This window comes from Narcine bancroftii, chromosome 6 (genome assembly GCF_036971445.1).
Source record: "Narcine bancroftii isolate sNarBan1 chromosome 6, sNarBan1.hap1, whole genome shotgun sequence".
NCBI lineage: Eukaryota > Metazoa > Chordata > Chondrichthyes > Torpediniformes > Narcinidae > Narcine > Narcine bancroftii.
Window position 1 is genome coordinate 144,317,584 of NC_091474.1, and position 19,271 is coordinate 144,336,854.

Sequence of the window (19,271 nt, forward strand, 5' to 3'; positions counted from 1 at the left end):
CCTTAACTAAACACTTTCTAACCTGCTTTCACTGCTCTCGGCAGCATGCAGGTTTCCTCCTGCCATCGAGCTCCTGAACCGCATTGATGATTTTAGGATCTCGCAAATGACGGCTCAGTCAGGAACAGGCTGGCTGGAAAGCAAAGCACTTAAAGGGCCAGGTCACTGCCAAGGTCAAGGTTGGAAATGTGGCCTGATGGCTGGGATCAAAACAGACTGAAGCACAGGGGACTGCGACCTTCTGTGCCAACCATACTACTGGCGAAAGTACAGTTATTAGAAATTAAAATTGATGAACTCAGGGCAAGGTGTACTCTCAATGTACCCCCAAGAGTTCTCATCAGTGTTTCTCACTAAAGTTTATCAGGGACAGGTGAGACAAGTCTCAGTTGTTCATTGCACCAAGGCCTAGCTACCAGAGAACACACCAGATGCAGAGAACCTACCAGAGCATTTCACAATTCACAGACTGGATCAAGACTTGGATTCCAGTAAAGAAAGAGGGGAAAATGTATGCTTTTTAGCTAATGCTGGCTAGTGCATGGACATCGGAGTTATGTCGACCTCCTGTTCCACCTTCTAGCAAATCTTGATTAAATGCAGACCCTTCGATGTACCCCAAGAGTTCTCATCAGTGATTCTCACTAAAGTTTACATCCCTCCCAATGCCAATTAACAAAAGGCTGCATGATGTGGTCAGTGAATAAGAGACGGCCCACCCAGAAACACTACAAATCATCGTTGGTGACTTTAATCAGACATATCTTAAGAAAATCCTGCCCAACTACCAGTAGCACGTAACATGCTGAACCAAAGGTCCCAGCACACTTGATTACTGCTAGACTAAGATAAGGAAGGCCTATCGTTCTTTTCTGAGATCGTATTTTGACAAGTTGGATCATCTTCTGCCCACATACAGAGAGAACATAAAAAGCGAGGCTCCAGACATTAGGACAGGCACAAAGTGGTTGTGGAAAGATGAAGAATGGTTCCAGGCTTACCGCGAATCAATTAATTAGGTTATGTTCAAGAACTCAACCAGGCCTGTTACAGACTTTATCAAAACAGCTGTGGATTAGTGTGGCCCAACCAAATCATTCAGGGATTTCCCCATCTGGAAGTCCTGGAAGAGCAATGAAATACGGAACCTGCCGAGAGCTAGATCACAGGCATCGATATCTGGAGATCAAGTGCACAGCGCAAGGCATGGGGAATGCCTACAGAAAGTCATCTACATTAGAAAATCTACATGGAACATTGATGTCGGAGAGTAGCAGAAATCATCAAGGATCCACACCACCCTGCACAAGCTCTGTTCTTGCTGCAACCATCAGGATTCATGAGTCCAGATTCAGGAACAGTTGCTTCCCCTCCACCATTAGACTCCTGAACAAGAGATTCATTCAGAGACTCATTTATGGACTCTTACTTGGCTTCTTATTTATTACTAAATATTTATATTTTCTGAATTTGTATAGCAGCTTGTTTACATTTCTTTCTTTTGTATACGTATCTTTCCTCTTGAGTACAATTTACTGTTACTGGTAATTAGAAATTCTGCCTGGTTGGCCAGCATGAAAAATAATATCAGATTGTACGTGATGTCATGTATATACTCTGATAATAAATTTGAACTTTCAATTTGAACTTTTGAACTTTGAATCCATGAGCAGAATTTGTGTGACTTATCAGTCATGGTTAATTTTCCAAAAGGAATTCATTGATTGTTTGCTTGGGATCCAAAGCTAACTCAAAAGTTAATCCTTTTCCTTAGACAAGCTCCACAGACAAATTTGGAAGCCTAGCCTGTATTGGGGTAGGTTGTTTCTCAGATTCAGCTTCCAAATACCCAGATGGGGTCACAATCCCCCAGCTGGTAGATCTCTTGTCTCACAACTCCAGTCATCCAGGTTCAACCCCGATCGTCTGGGCTGTCCATGTGGAGTTTGCACATTCACCTTTTGAGTGTTCCAGGTGCTTTAACCCACTCCCTCTCCCCCCCCCCCCTCCAAATCTCAAGGGGAAAATTAATTTGAAATGTGGAGAGAATCTAAAAAACAAGATTAATGTGGATAGGGGTGCTTCATGGGCCTTGTGAACTCGATTTATGAAGGGGACCTGATCCTGTGTTGAATGACTCAATAATTCATGAACAGCCGTCCAATTCTTAAGGCATTTTCTGAAAGGTAAGTTTATGGTCTTGTTACAAACACTGTACAAGGATTGGCAATGCTAGTTCAAAGTTGCAAAAGAAAGCTCAGCGGGTGCAAATTGATGGGCTTTCATCTTATTGTTCTCCAGAACAGATGTGGACCAGGCACCGGGAGTCCTTTTCTCAGTGGGATGTTGAAAAGGTATCCCATGTTATATGATGGATTGATTTAGATGAATCATTACCCGGGCAAACAGCAGAAGCAAACCCTGACTGCACTGAATTTTGGGAACCATCCTATTCTTTTTTCCAAATATGTAATGTAGCCATTTGGAGATGATCATGAAAGCCAGAATATAATAGAAAGGTGTTTGATCAGAATTGAGAGGTGATAGAATGGACATTAACTTCTAGAATGGAACTTTGTCAAAACGGCTTTGTTCAAATGAAAGCACTCATCCAAAGCATCAAGTCTTAATCTTTTGAGATGTTGACAAGACTGCTGTGAATTCCTGGTGTGCTCGGTTCTGTTTTCAATTCAAATATGTTGTATTTTTCAATTCTATTTTCCCCACACCCACCAGCCTCCTGCCACACTGGAGCAGGAAGTATCTCTGTTTGCTAGGGTTTTATTTTGGGAATACTTGCTCTGCATTTGGTAGAACTGATTGAACAGAAAAGCACCACCATCTGCCCTTTCTTCCAAATAAAACTACTCAGGCAGATGCTAACATCCTTGCAGATGATTGATTCACTTTTGACAAGTAAAGGGGGCTCTCCTAGGAATTCAGCTGCCTAATGCAAACAATGTAAACTCAAGCTCCCAGTGTTTTGATTTGGATGCAGCAGGTGAGCAGAGGACAACATTAATAACAAGCAGCCATCCAATTCCCAGGAGCAAGCAACACTTGCACTGTTAGAAGCTGGGGGTTTTTTTAGTGTTGAAATTGTTATCATGGCTGCACCTTTATCTCAGGATGAAAACCAACAGCTTGCAATTAAAACAGACTGATATATGTAATAAACAATGCCTAAAATGCCAAAGATAAACCTTTATATTTAGATTCTGATCCAAGGGCAACCTTTCACACATTCATTACAACTATGCTTGGGCTTTGGTAACTGCAATGTATTTTTAAAAAAAAATTTTCTTGCAGTCATCTGCAGAGGTAATTTCATTCTTATGCACAGTCTTTTTTTTAATGCTGTTAGAAACAGAAGAACCTTCACAGAAATTGCTCGAGACAAAAATTGAGAACAAACATTTATTATACAACAGTGCAAAGTTGGGTGCTTCCCCTTACCCTGGGAATACACACATACACTGGGGCTCACCCAACTTTTATACAGTTGATTTCAGTATAGGAATACCCTCCCCTTTACATTCTTCTGCCTCATGGATGAGTTTGGCATTAGGCAATCCTGTCTGCCTACGTGCTGTTTCTGTGAACTTGGAGAACCAGGGGGTAACCTGTCGGTGTCCCATCATGTCATTGTCCTTATTCACACCTTCCTGACTCTCAGGGCTGACTAACTTCTTACATGGAGAACTTGCTAATTCTGTCTAAAAGGCTAGAAGACCCTTATCTTATTCAGACTAACTTTACTTCCTACATTCTAATATCCATTTCTTATCCTGTTCATACTGGCTTATTCATTTACCCATATATCTATACTAGTTTCCTCATCTTCATATTTTTATATCAGTTATACTCATCTCTCACAATCCTCACTTTTCTTTTAGATCAGTGTTACTCATCTCTCACAATGCCATCTGAGTCTCATTCAAATCCAATCTTGTCTTGATGCTGCTCTGAACAAACTGTGCCTGGATAGACACATGTCACTGGGTGAATTGGAAGAACGTACATCTGCTGCTCGATTTCAAAGTAATGGTAGTTTGTCTTTGGAGCTCGATTGGAGTAATATTCTCTGTACCATTTAGCACATGGCTAACTACGCCTTCTCATATCCATTGCGATGTTGAAAAGGGAAAAGCTAATGCTTAGTCATTGATCATCTTATACTGATTGATATGGATCTTCCTGAAGGACTTCCATATAAAGGTTGTGTTCTCTTAATACCTCACATTTTGTATGCTATTATTGTCTATGTATGCAAAATCTCTTGGTGCCTGCCACATTGACCACCGCCAGTGGGCTGATCTCGCCTCAAACCGTGCATCTTGGTGCCTCATAGTTCGGCGAGCAGCAACCTCCTTTGAAGAAGACCGCAGAGCCCACCTCACTGACAAAAGGCAAAGGAGGAAAAACCCAGCACCCAACCCCAACCCACCAATTTTCCCCTGCAACCGCTGCAACCGTGTCTGCCTGTCCCGCATCGGACTGGTCAGCCACAAACGAGCCTGCAGCTGACGTGGACATTTACCCCTCCATAAATCTTCGTCCGCGAAGCCAAACCAAAGAAAGAATGCAAAATTTAAGGAAATAAAATCAAGTGGTGATTTTATTTTTGGGTTTTGAACCCAATTTAATAGCAACAGCAATACAGTTGCCTTATGGATATTAATTGCAATATCATTCATTACTTGTTCTGATGCTCAAGACCAAACTAAAGGGACTATTGCCAAAGACTTGCCATCACCTTAACTGCATTTTATAACAGTTGGATTTTACTCGTGGCTTTGATGCCAGTAAATAACAATGTAGCATTGTAAACGTAGAAAGATGTTAACAAGTTAGTGTAGAAACAAGAAAAAGGCCTCAGCTACATTTGGGTATTCTCTGCTACCAATCCACAACCGCAGTACTTTATGAAATGATGTCCCTAAAGACATGTTTGTGAACTCTGATCCATGCGAACTCAGACCCACACATGCACAATCAATCCCTGGTCTTGATTTCCACTCTCAACTTTGACAGATCTCACAGACTAGATCTGCCGAGTAGGATCCTCAGGCTGACATTTCTGCTGTGAATTTCAAAGAATTAGATTAATGTCCCAAAGGGCAGTAATAGTAAATTTCTCCCTCTTCCCAATGATTTGTGAACCAAGATATCAAATCAACTGTTTCCACATCCATCTTGAGACTTGTCCACCACATAATCTAATTTCAGCTGATTTAATTCACACCATGGCAATATCCAGAAAATAATCAGTTCCTCTCTTGTAAAACTGCAATAGGAAATATTACATCAAATGTAAGTGCCATTTTATTAGACTTATTTGTCTACATTTCTTACCATGTGTGGCCACTAGCCCATGTGGCAAATTGAACCAAAGAAAATTTGGTTTAACATTACAGGGAGGAAAGTAGTGAAGGCCCTCAATCTTCAAAGATTCTAAGGGTTCAAAAAGTTTTTGTTTGTTGCAAAATAATGCATTAAAAATTTAATACACCTGATATACTTCAGCTTTTTTCTGCCATAAGGCAAAGAGTTCCAATGAGCATTGCCCAGAACTCCTAGCAAAAGTGAGTCCCTTCAGAGACACTGAGTGTCTGTAGATTCATCTCTCGGACTCCTGAAGCCTCTACAGCCGCACAGACTCCAGTTCAAACCATCAGCAACCCAAGCTCCAGATCCAAATATTCAACACAATCAGGAAGCCTTCAGTGTCAAGGTCCTTCCGGAGTCCTTCTTGCCTTCAGTGCCCTCTTGAAACATGGCTCTGATACTTGGTTCCCATGAGCCAGTCTCCAGTAGCCCGCAGCCTGTGTGAGTCTTTCAAATGCCAGTCAGCAACAGCCCGCAGCCTGTGTAGGTCCTTCAGCTGCTGAGCTGCTCGCTGGCCCACTGTCATGGTCACCATCCTGTAGGGTTGTCTCCTATGCTTCTCCTTCTGAGGGGGAGTGGGGGAGGTGTTTTCGGCACACTGTGACGGTCTGCTGCTCACCCCTCGAGGCTGCTGCACATCTTGGACACAGAACCCAAGGTTGCAGGGTGTAAAAAAAAAACTACTGTTGGCTCCTTTCATAGGCCATTTAAAGCCTGTACAATGCTGTCATCATTACAACCGGGCAGTAGGACCCTGCAGTGCAACGTTGTGTCTCCACTCCCTGCTCTCTCAGGTCCACACCAGCAGCACCTCCTTTTTTTTAACCATTTTTCTATTGCAATACTTTAATTGCTTTGCAATATTTGCAAGTAATTTCAGGTCGATGTATTCGTCGGTTCTTGAAGAATTAAAAGTCTTCAATCTGAAGCATCAACTCTGTTTTCATTTCCACATATGTTGCCTGACCTGACTAGTATTTCCAGGATTTTACATTTTATTCCAAATTGCCAGCATCTGCAGTTTTTAAAGTATTTTAGCTGTCTTGGCTGACACCATTTTACTGGAATTCCTCTGAAGATTTGCTAAGAGTTCATAATCACGTTACAATAAACTGGGTTTTATTGTAAGGAGCACTTCTGTCATTTCTTAATTTTGCAATCACTTCCTGGGACATTCCAGAAAACCCCAGTTCACATACAGCGACCACTAGTGTACACAATGAAAGGACACTGGCAACATGCTGAAGTGGGCAGTAAGTTTAATTCTGGTTGCACTCAGTGAAGACGACTGTCCTACATGACCACAGTATACCTACCAACCTGAGGTATTAGTATACAAGGAACTATTGCTATATATGCAGATTACACAACCGTTCTGAGCTTCACAAGTCCCAACAGAATGCGTTGACTGACCATTTCTCCCTGTGGATGCTGCTTGACCTGTTGACTCTCTCCGGATTCTCTATTTTAACTATTTTGAGCAGCATCCTGCACAAATTCATTTTATTGAAGATCATTTGGACCAGTTTAAAAAAAACTTCTGGAGAAAGTCAATGGGATGAACAGCAGATGTGAGATATTTCAGTCAGATTGCAGGGCCCAGAGCCTGTGGATGTGGAGGAGAAATTAGGTTCAGATTCAGATTTATTGTCAGAGTGCATGCATTGCATCACATGCAACCCAACCCTGAGATCTTTTTTCCTGCGAGGAAGGCAGATTTACCACTTATTGGCAATGCAAAAAAACTTATTGAATGTACACATGTATAAAAATAAAGAAATATGAACAAAGACTGTTCAATATAGAGGAAAAAAGAATCAATTAAGTGGAAAAGAGTCCTTAAATAAGTCCCTGATTGAGTTTATTGTTGAGGAGTCTGATGGCGGAGGGGTAGTAGCTGTTCCTGAACCTGGTGGTGCGAGTCTTGTGGTACCTACACCTCTTTCCTGATGGTAGCAGCAAGAACAAAGTGTGTGCTGGGTGGGTGTGGATCCTTGATGATTGCTGCTCCTCTCCAACAGCAGCATTCCCTGTAGATGTTCTCGATAGTGGGGAGGGTTTTGCCTGTGATGTCCAGAGCTGTGTACACTACTTTTTGCAGGGATTTTTGCTCGGGGCATCGGTATCCCCCATACCAGACTGTGATGCAGCAGGTCAGCATACATTCCATCACACATCTGTAAAAATTTGCCAGTGTTTTCAATGTCATACCAAACCTCCACAAACTCCTGAGGAAGAAGATGTGCAGGTATGCTTTCTTTACAAAGCCATTAGCATGTTGGGTCAAGGAAAGATCCTCTGAGATAGTGACTCCCAATAACTTAAATTTGCTCACCCTCTCCATCTCTGATCCCCCAATGATCATTGGATCACATGCCTTTGGTCTTCCCTTCCTGAAGTCAACAATCAGTTTCTTGATTTTGATGACATTGACTATAAGGTTGTTGTTGGTGCACCATTCAGCCAAGTTTTCAATTTCCCACCTGTATGCTGACTCAACGCCCCATTTTTATACAACTTACTATCGTGGTATCATCAGCGAAGTTGTAGATGATGTTGTTATCATACTGAGCTACACAGTGTAGGAGTAAAGTGAGTAGAGCAGAGGGCTAAGAACACAGCTTGATGTTCTTACCACTCCTCCCTCATTGTGGTGTGGAGGTGACGAAACCCAGGATCCAAATTACACAGTGGAGTGTTGAGTCCTTGATCTTGGAGTTTGCTGATCAGTTTTGAGGGGATGCTTGTGTTAAATGCCAATCTGTAGTCAATGAAGAGCATCCTGATATAAGCTTATATGTTATCCAGGTGTTCCAGGCCTTTGCGTAGAGCCAGTGAGATGGCATCCACCGTAGACCAATTCACCGCTCAGACAAGAGCTGATCTTTAGTTAGTTCTCTCGCAATCTCCACTCCTCATTCCCAGTCTCAGTAAAGGGGTTCATCCCGGAATGGCAACCGTTGGTTTCGGCCCAATGAGACCCTCCAGCAGATTGTGTTTAGCTTCAGGTTCCAGGCATCTGCAGTCTCCTAGATCAAGTTCAAGTTCATATTTATTATCATCATATTGTACGTATTCAACCAGACGAAACATAGCCCACGGTGCATACACATACACCCACAGTACAGAGCATGTAATCTTCACAATATAATTTCACAAAAATATATATATATAAATATTTTGGAATAATACTTGTGCTTTGCATTCTGCCTGCAGTTTGTTTTCTGATCTATAACCTCTTGTGTCATCGTTTAGATGAGATTCTAATAACAGAGCAACATGGGAAAGAACCTAAAGCGAAAGAATCTTGATTACTTTGCTGATCAATCTGAAGTATGTCTCATTTCTAATCTAGTTGTCTACAATAAGGCAAAATACTGGAAATCTAAAAGATTAGGAGAGACAGAAGGTCCAAAATAAAAACAGAAAACACTAGAGAGCTTAGGAAGCCTGAACTACTGTGTTGGCCCCAGTATTTTTTATTTTTTATTTTTATTCAGGCAAAATATTCCTCATTCCAACCACTCATTTGTATGGAGGTTCACAGGTGGCAATTATTTCCATGAAGAGCCATCTAATTTTACAGCCAGTACAATGTGTTCTTCAGTGGGTGATTAATAATTCTTATTCTCACCTTTGCAATTGTGAATCATCTAATTGTTTATCTAAGCGAATCATTTTAATACCCCATTATTCACGAACTAATGGGGTCTAGCCAGGCTACATGTTCGCCCATTAGGCTCTCCAGCATTGTAAGTAGCATTTTGCAATGCATACTGGAAGATACTTTATTGACCCTCCTCCCAGAAGTGATGAATTGATAAATAGTCGAGAGTGGCAGGCTCCTGAGGAACTGAACCCAAATAATGCACAAAGAGAATATCCATTTCAATTTTCAATCTCAAGGTCCTCAATTTGTTTTAATTCATTCTGTATGCAGGTTTTGCCAGCAGAAAAAAAGTGACAATTCAGAAAAAAAGATGATGAGAAGCAAGAAAATGCCACAGAGCCCTTAGAAACTTATTTTTGCAGGATGTTAAAGTAAAACTCAGTGCACTACGTACAAGGACATTGACTTAGAAATCCTATCCAGCAATCACATTTTATCTACAGCCCAATTGCAAAGGTTGGTGTGTGAGCTGAGCACTTTCAGGATGTTATATTGATTCCTCTATGAAAAGAATGGATTTCAGATGCTGAAGCAGGCATTGACTGAAGGTCTGTGGCCTGCTGTAGGATTAAATAAAGTGGGGATATGAGCTTATCTGGTTTACTGCAGGGTCTCCATTTGCTTCCAGCTAGGTTCACCATTATGTGCTTTTCTTTATGTTTGCTCTATTGTTCCCAAGCTCACCTCATTTCTGATGATGTTCTGAGGATAATGGCCCCACCATCCAAGCACCATGGACCTGTCTACCCTCCTGTCTAACAATTGCTCATTCCTTCCTCCAACCCTGAACTCTGAGTCCTCTCTCCCTTCCCCAACTCCCACTCCAGTTCAATTCTTTTTCCCACAGACATTGACTATAAGGTTGTTGTTGGTGCAACACTATGTGTTCTGCACCGTCTCCAAGTTGTTACAAAAGATAATATCTCAACAAGGGCTGCATTATCAATCATGTTGTCTTTTAAAAGAGGAAAAGACATAGTCCTACATTTTCAAGCCTGTTGCCTTATTTTTCTTCAAAGTACCAGGGTGATCCATTGACGTCAGTATCCCAAGCATACCTTTGGTTCTCAGGCACTTCCTGACTGTTCTTTAAACTTGAGGAGTTCACCAAATGCACAAGAGAGCAGAATGGTGACCCCAACATCCAGTGCAGTTTCAGAGACTTGGGTTTGTCATTGACCTTGGGTGCTGTCAGTTTGAAATTAATACATTGTCTCCATCACTGCATAGGTTTCTCCTGGGTGCTCTGATTTCCTTTCCCATTGCAAAGATGAGCTCTTAGTAAGAATCAGAGGGAATTGATGGCTAAGGAGGAATTGTATTAATGGTCTTCTAGGAGCTAGTATTCAACTGTTGGTTCTAACGGCTATATTATAGGTATAAAATTTATGGAGACTGGAATTTCTTTAGAATGGAGGGAAGGGAACACAATATTAAAGTATTTGTTTAGTGCTTACACCGACGATGTAGCATTATATTGGGTTCCCAGTATTTGGTTCCTTTGACATCACTGAGTTCTGTGGGTTCTATGTAAAGATGTCCATGCTGGAAGGTTAGCCAACACCTTCCTCCAATAATAGACAGAGAGTATGTGATAAATGCAGCGAGAGTTTGTTTGAGGGCATTCCTATGGTTATGTCTAACTGAGGCTATTGAATTAATGAGCCATGTGTTGGTGATACCTAATGCTTGCAAATGGAATTCAGATATGTGATAGTCTAGTTGCCAAATTGGCATTTGATTCCAATATAAAAGGGATATCTGGTAAATAGCAAAAGTAAAAGGTTCCAGATTACCAGCATAATGCTATAAGGACGAGGCATATTGATATGAAGGGATTATATCCACCACAGATTTCATATGAAAGTCCTTGAGAAAAAGCAACCGAGTTTATTAAAGACTATCAAAAAAGCAATGTTTGAAAACAGAGATGAAAGGAAGAAAAGTTCATGTTTGTTGATGTGATGACACTCCAATGGATGAGTAATGAGAGCTTAACATCATCTGTACAAGAACAATGTAGAACAGGAAGTTCTGACAGTGGCAAGAACTTTTGGAATAGAAGTCGAGGTCAAGATGATTCCTGTCTGTCATGGTAATGAGATGTTGATCAAAGAATGTGAGTGAAGGTCATAATATGCTGATCATTCAGGGTTCCAAATTCCCAGACTCTCATGTTCATTGCCATCTTCAAGGTCACTCATTCCAAACCCTGTCTTTTCCCTATTTTCCAGTTAAAATCAGGTCTTTACTTTGAGCAATATTAATGAATGAGTACCATTTGTTTAAGAGCATTGTAGCATGAACAAGGGACTTAAATGTTTGGTTATCAAAGTCACAAAGTGACCTTCAGGGTATCAAATATTATACTCTGAAATACCATGACACAATATTATAACCCTGCTTCCAATTACTTTGATATTTTTAGGCATAATTTTTTTTGTTTGAGATTACTAAAAGGAAATGAAAATTTCTCCCAGAGACTGTGGACCCAGAACGAGGTGGTCTGGATAGATTAAGCTGCTGTAATTGTCACCAAACAAAGACTGCAGCCCAGCAATATTCTCCCAGTTTGATGTTTGTAAAGTTCCTGATGAAACACGGGCTTCATTTTCCCCAGCTGCAATTAGTGTAAATGGGATTAAACCTATCACATTGCATGCAGCCAAGCCCTCCAGCCACCTGGGAAGGGCCTGATACCAAACTAATTTTTCACCAGTGATGCGAAATGTCCAGAATGATTGGGGCTGTGAGAGACTCCCTGACAACCTCAATTTAAAGGCTGATTCTGCCTGGAGTCTGTTTGTTCAGATAGGAGAAGAAAAATAATCTGTGCGTCATTTGAGAAAAACTGGAAATAAGATTCTGCACATTTATGCCCTTGCACTGTATGAAAAAAAACTTTTCTCTGCAAATTGAAGCAGTGTTATTCTTTTTAGTTATGCAGAACTTTGGTTCCTATTTAAATAGAACACTTCAAGTGACATCTTGACTTTATGCTAAAAAGTTATTTTAAAATACAATTTAATTATCTTTTTGATTTATTTGTAAAATCACGGTTTGAGAAAAATCATTGTAGAATTTAACATTAATTATAGCCCTTATTGACTGGCAACATATTTGTGATGCTATTTCTTGTGATTTAAATAGGAAGTGCATTTCTAGATTTAAATAGGAAGTGTATTTTCTCCTCCGACAAGTCCTGTTTGGGTCTGGTTGTGGCCCTGCGATTTCATGTCATCTCTCTGATTTTCACATGCAAACATGAATCAGTCTGCTATTTGTGTGCAATCCAACTAAAAAGGAGTCAAAAAATTTTTTGATATCCACGCCTCTTCCAAGGGGCAGCAACTCTGAATAAAAATGTGTTTTGTCTCTTTGTACTGGGACTCTGCCAATTGTCACCTCTCTATCATGAGCTGCCAGCTGCCTCCTTACAGAACAGGAATTCATCTCATGTCTAGTCGGTATGGCTGCACACCAGGCAAGATTTAGGGCTTTAAATTGGACGAAGAAACTCATGGAGATAGACTTCCTTATCAGTGGAATGCAGTTGGGAAGTGGAGATAATACATTTCAGATGCATTACAGGTGCATAGATATAAACAGGTGGATGCATAGAGGTTTGATTGTCTCAGCATCAGTTGAGAAGGATCAGTTAAAATTTGAAATCCTTGGCTTTATGAGAAATGAAAATTTATTGTCATATGGCATAAAAGCAATGTACAAATGAACCAAAATTTTTATTTTCTGCAGCTACACGGCTATGTAAGATATACCAACTTTATTAGTATATACAATAAAATCCTTGTTATTTTGAATTCAAGCAAATGGCAAAAAAAATGCAGAAAATAAATAGATAAAAATATGTAAGTTTAAAATTGGCACAGCTTACTGTTAATTTACCAATCACGGAGCACCCAATCTCATGCAACTGGAAAATTCACTCATCCGGCATCTAATAATCCCTATAGGTGCTGGAAGCAGGGGATTTAACTTTGATTTAGTATGCCAAGATAGAAAAAGAGATAATAGAATTAAAAGATTAAAGAGTCACAGATGCAGTTAGTGAATTAATTAAGTGACATTTCAGAAGTGCAAACTGATCTTTCAGTGGTTCTGAACTAGTTTATATTTCAGATTAGGATAGTACAGGAACATTGCATCCCAGTTAATTGGTCGTGCAGTGTCACGGGATAGAAAGCAGTTTGTGCTGTTTCCAGTGGGCTAGCTTTAACTGGGACAGTGACTGCTTTTCCACTGCACATACTCATCCCCGGGAATCAGAGTGTTCCACCTACAACTTGAAATGGGTGTCTTTCTGTCGTCCTTTTTCCACTGGTTTAATCGGCAATAGGGGTAGAGGCCGACAATGCCCGGTGTGAGATGACGTCATTTGATGCCAGTGTGCTGACTGTTTTATTTTTTCCACTGGACACTGTCCCAGTTAATTTACTGATAATTCCTGGGACAATGTGCCAGTGGAAAAGAGACTTCTGTTAACTGTTGGATAAAAATTGTTCTTGTCTTCAGGTTTCCTCATCTTCTGCCTGAAGGTAGCAGTAAAAGCCAAAAGCATGGAATATAAAAACAAATTGATGAAGCTCTGATTAGGCCCATCTGAAGTAAAGCAAGCAATTTTGAACATTACGTGTCAAGTGGAACACCCAGGACTTAAAGAGGAGACTCAATAGGAGAGTATCAAACATACAAGGTTTTGGTGATGTGGAAAGCCTGAGAAACTGGAATAATATTTCTGAAGCAAGGAAAGGTTAAGAAGAGATTTGACAGAAATCTTCAAAAATCACAAAGGATTTAGAAAAAATAAATAAGAAAAATTGCTTTCAGCGGCAGAAGGTCTTACTGTCAAAGACCAGAGGCCAAATAAGTGAAAATCCTATGTAGAAACATTTGATGTGATATGAAAAAATGTGCCTGATAAAGTCAGTGAAACAACTTTGGAAAGAGAATTGGATGAATACACATGAATGATGAAATTTTGCTGGAATATGAAAAAATCGCAGGGATTCAAGTTCTACAAAGATCTATCTATCACAGGCACCTTCTGGCTGAAGCAGAGATCTAATCTCTTGATATCAAAATAAAACTGTAGAACTTAAGGTTAAAGTTTATCAATCTCCAATGGAACTGAAGGCTTGGGAAACTATGGTCCCATTTAAAGACTGTACTTGATTTATTTTTGCAGCATGTGTGCATTGCTTGTATAGTTCTGTTCACAATGGTGCTCTGAAGAACATTCCATTGGCATTCACAACAACAATGAAAGAGCAATAATATATGCATGTGCAAGTCTGAAAATAATTATTAATTCTGTGTCAATTTCAAAAATAAGTTTGGTAATTGCTTCTCAGGCAACTGCACAGTAGGAGACACAAGAGACTGCAGAGGCTACAATCTAGAGCAAAAGAACAAGCAGCTGGCAGAGGAAAAGAAAGGGATGGTCAATATTTTGTGTCGCCAGAGAATGTAAATGGAAGATAGCCAAAACAGAGGGGTGAGGGAGGAGTGAATCAGGAGCTGGCTGACAACATTTGTTATCTCATCATTGCAGACCACAGGTCTGCAAAGTCATCACACGTAACAAGAGCCTGCAGTCTGAAATCAAGTCTTACAGAGCTATTTGATGTCATACTGCGATGCCCTCTGCTTCTTCCCTAATACAACTGTATTGGGGTTCACTAGACCTGTTGTAGTAACAAGGGGAAGAATTGCAAAGAGGGGGAGAAATAAGTAGCCATTGGTCCAGAGCAATCACTCTCAATGGGGGCAGTACAGCCCCCACTATTGGCCGCAGCACATTTAAGTAAAAATGTAATATAATTATTTTTTATGTTTTTTAGGTTGTCGATAGGAGAGAAGGAACCAAGATGACGGCTTCACAGGGAAGGAGCCCGATAAACTTTGAGCAGAATCCCAAGGGAGCTATACAGGAATGAAAAGTTGAGAATGGCTGATCTAGAGGGTGACTGACAGCCAAGAATCTACATAATGAAAGCATGGCTCATTTTGTTTTGGTTGGCTATAATACGTAACCCAGAATACATGGTGAAAAGAGGATAGTCGAGATATAGGTGAACACCCTTTTAGATTCTTGGAAAAATTATCCTCACCTGAAGCACTAACGGTCCATTTCTCTCCATGGACGCTGGATGATGCACTGATTGTCCATTTCTCTCCATGGACGCTCCCTGATGCACTGACTGTCCATTTCTTTCCATGGACGCTCCCTGATGCACTGGCTGTCCATTTCTCTCCATGGATGCTCCCTGATGCACTGGCTGTCCATTTCTCTCCATGGACGCTCCCTGATGCACTGGCTGTCCATTTCTTTCCATGGACGCTCCCTGACGCACTGATTGTCCATTTCTTTCCATGGACGCTCCCTGACGCACTGATTGTCCATTTCTCTCCATGGACGCTCCCTGATGCACTGATTGTCCATTTCTTTCCATGGACGCTCCCTGACGCACTGATTGTCCATTTCTCTCCATGGACGCTCCCTGATGCACTGACTGTTCATTTCTCTCCATGGATGCTCCCTGATGCACTGACTGTCCATTTCTTTCCATGGACGCTCCCTGATGCACTGGCTGTCCATTTCTCTCCATGGATGCTCCCTGATGCACTGGCTGTCCATTTCTCTCCATGGACGCTCCCTGATGCACTGACTGTCCATTTCTTTCCATGGATGCTGACTGATGCAGTGACTGTCCATGTTTCTCCATGGATGTTCCCTGAAGAACTGACTTTCCGTTTCTCTCCATGGATGCTCCGTAATGCACTGGCTGTCCATTTTTCTCTATTGATGCTCTCTGAAGTTCTGAGTCCCTTCAAGTGTCACTTTATTTGCTCAAGATTCCCAGATTTAGATGAACAACTAAGAGCAACCAGACACATATTTCCAAGTCAGAATTTGCACAACTTGCATGATCCCAGGATCTTGGTCCCCTTGTTCTTAACAGTTGTTATTGAGATAGGGTGACGATTTTGGAATAACACGTTACAGTAATTCCAGAGTGTTTTGTGGTGTACACACTGCAGCCACGATGTGCTGGTGTGGAGTAAATGCATGTTTGGGGTGGTGATGGCCTGCCAGTCCATCAGACAGCTTTGTTCTGAATAGTTTAAAGGACCTTGTTCATTGTTGGTGCTGCACTCATGCAGACACACAGAGGATATCCCATCACCCTCATTGTTTTTGCCTTGAAGATTTCATTCCCCGCTGTTTCTGTGTTCCCCACCTTTCCATTCTGGTGAAAATCACTTCTGAAATCCATTGACCTCTATCCAATTAATATTGACATTTAGTGCAAAGGATCTGATGCCACAGAGACGCCTCTGTTACTAGGATTTTGAGACTGCAGCTATTAGACTGAAGAAAACTTTTGAACAAATCGTCCAGAAAGACGCTCAAAAGTACAGCAGATGATGGTCATCTCTTTGACTTTTTCTGTGGAATCAAGCAAAGCATAAATTACCTATGATGGCAACATTAGCAGCAAAAGTGAAGTCGAATGGAGGAAAGAAGCACCTAATGGCCATTCTTAAAAATAACAATGAATGAAAGTCATCAAAGCCCCCTGAGGAAATGCAAAAAGTGAACCTAGTTAAAGTGATGAAATGCCATTCTTTGGACTGATGTTCCAAAATCCAGGTTTAAAACAAAATATACAAAGATATGTAAAGAATTATCCAGCTTCATTTTAAATGGGGATATAATTGAAATTGAACTGCAGTTAATAGAAATCTGAAATAAATAAAATTGGAAATAGTGAGCTGGTCGAGCAGCATCTGTGGAGAGAGTAAAGTTCAATCTTCATGGTTGATATCATTTAAATTAGTGGTTCTTCAGCCTTTTTCTTTCCATTCACATATTACTTTAAGTATTTTCAATGCCATCAGTGCTCTGTGATTAGAAAGGGATTGCTTAAGTTGGTATATGGGTGAAAAAAAATGTTTGAAAAACACTGTTTTAATCATACCTAATTGATTCATTATGTGCACAGTTTCATAACTCCAAAGGAAATGACAATTTTTCTCAAGCAAAATATTTCAATAACAATTGGATCTAGAGCGTTGATTCTCAACCTTCCCTTCCCACTCACAAACCACCTTAAGCAATCCCTTACTAATCACAGAACACCAATAGTATGGGGAATACTTAAACTGGTACATGAGTGGAAAGCAAAAGGTTGTAAACCACTGCTTTAAATGGTGATGTGATCTTTTCTGACAGCACCCCAATTTTTTATATGTGTTGCCAACTCTAATATTCTTTTGAAGGTAAACAACAAAAAAATCTGAAACAGCTATTACATCATTACAAAATAAAGGAGGGGATGCCAGCCATTTTGTTACATCCCCACGATAATGGCAGCAGTCACGGGCAGAAAGATTACCAAATAAGACAAGAAGCCAGACAATGGAAAAACACCCTCCCCCACCAGTCCTGGGGAATTTGGCAATAACCAACACCAATGGATGTCTTAAAAGAGCAGAAAGACTTTGACAGCTTTAGTTAAAGCAAGAAACCACTTCTGCCCTTGGCAGCATCCCGAGATTTCTTGGAAACTTGGAGCAGGCAGATGCTGCAATGCAGAAGCTGTAAGCTTCTAACCTTGCCCAGAGATATGTTAACAGAGTGACCTCATTCATACTACATAATCTCCCAAGGGGTTTGCAACAGCAGTTGCCAGTGAGCTTGCCCCAATGCACCAGGATAAACAGCTTTCAGATATTTAGAATCAGATTCAGAATCAGAATTTATTGTCATGAACAGGTCATGAAACTCTTTTTTTTTTGCTGCAACATCATAGTGAAAACATTCATATTATAACCATCTTAATACATTACTATAAAAAATAAAATAGTAATAACAATAATAGGACACAAAAAGCAAGGTAGTGTCTTTGGTTCATTGATCATTCAGGAATCTGATGGCAGTGGGGAAGAAGCTGTCCTTGTGCCACTGAGTGCTCGTCTTTAGGCTCCTGTACCTTTTTCCCAATGGTAACAGAGTGAAGAGGGCATGGCCTGGGTGCTGGGGGTCTTGGAGGATAGAAGCTGCTTTTTTAAGACACCACCTCATGAAGATGTCCTCAATGGAGTGTAGTCTGGGGCCTGTGATGTCCCAGGCCGATTTAACAACCCTCTGGAGTCCTGATAGTTGGTGCCTCCATAACAGGCAGTGATGGAACCAGCCAGAAAGCTCTCCACAGTACACCTGTAGAAGTTTACGAGGGTCTTCGATGACATATTGAATGTCCTCAAACACCTCTCAAGCTTTAGCCACTGGCGAGCCACCTTTGTGACTGCATCAACGTGGAGGCTCCAAGACAGATCCTTGGAGATGTTGACACCCAAAAATTTAGAGTCCGATCCTCTAACTAAACGGCATTTTGTAAAAATAGGCTTTTATATAATGTCTTTAATACAGTAGTTATTCATTTTTATTACAGCTATAATTTTTTTTAGAAAAGCAAATTACTCAAGTTACTTCAGATATGAAATAAAACAGAAGATACAGAGCCCGCAGTGGATCAGGCGGCATTAGCAGAGAGAGAGAGAAGCAGAATTCAATGAGAGTCCTATAGCACCTAACAGGCGCTTCCACCCATCTTGTCCATGACAACCAAGTTGGCATTTTGAGATAGTCCAATTTGCCAGCACTTGGTCCATATCCTTTTTAACAATAAATTTGTCCCAATGGATTTTGAAAATAGTACCTTCTTCTCCAGTTTCATCTGCCAGCTCATTCCAGATACAAGAAAGTTGCCACTAAGGTCCCTCTTTCTTGTCTCTCCTTAAACTTATGCCCTCTAGTTCAAGAATCGTGTACCTGTGAGGATTCATTTTTTCCATGCTCCTAGTGATTTTATATGTCTCTATAAGGTCAGACCCCTCCCCCCAGCCTCCAATACCCCAGGGAATCGTCAGCCTACAAACCTCTCCCTATATCACAAGCCGTCCAGTTCTGGCCATAGCCTGGTGAATCTCCTCTCCAACCCTTCCTGAGAGGAGCTGGAAGAGAGGCTAATTGAGATGGTAAAAACACTTCCATTTCTAATGGAGGGTCATTAACTCTTTTCCTCTCTCCATATACATTAACTACCTGATGTAGAGAATTTCTAGCATTTCCCTCTACTTATTTCAAACTTTGAGCATCTGCAGTTTTGTTTTTTATTTTCAAAAA

At 40.8% G+C, this 19,271-nt stretch overlaps 1 long non-coding RNA gene across 1 annotated transcript in view; it reads left to right on the forward strand.

Annotated features, from left to right (window-relative positions):
* Window positions 1-16,861, forward strand: part of LOC138736555 (uncharacterized) — a 53,739-nt gene extending 36,878 nt beyond the window's left edge. Inside the window, exon 2 of the long non-coding RNA XR_011340392.1 lies at window positions 14,920-16,861. This is a non-coding gene — a long non-coding RNA (uncharacterized lncRNA). The remainder of the gene's footprint in view (window positions 1-14,919) is intronic.
* The last annotated feature ends 2,410 nt before the right edge of the window (window positions 16,862-19,271 follow it).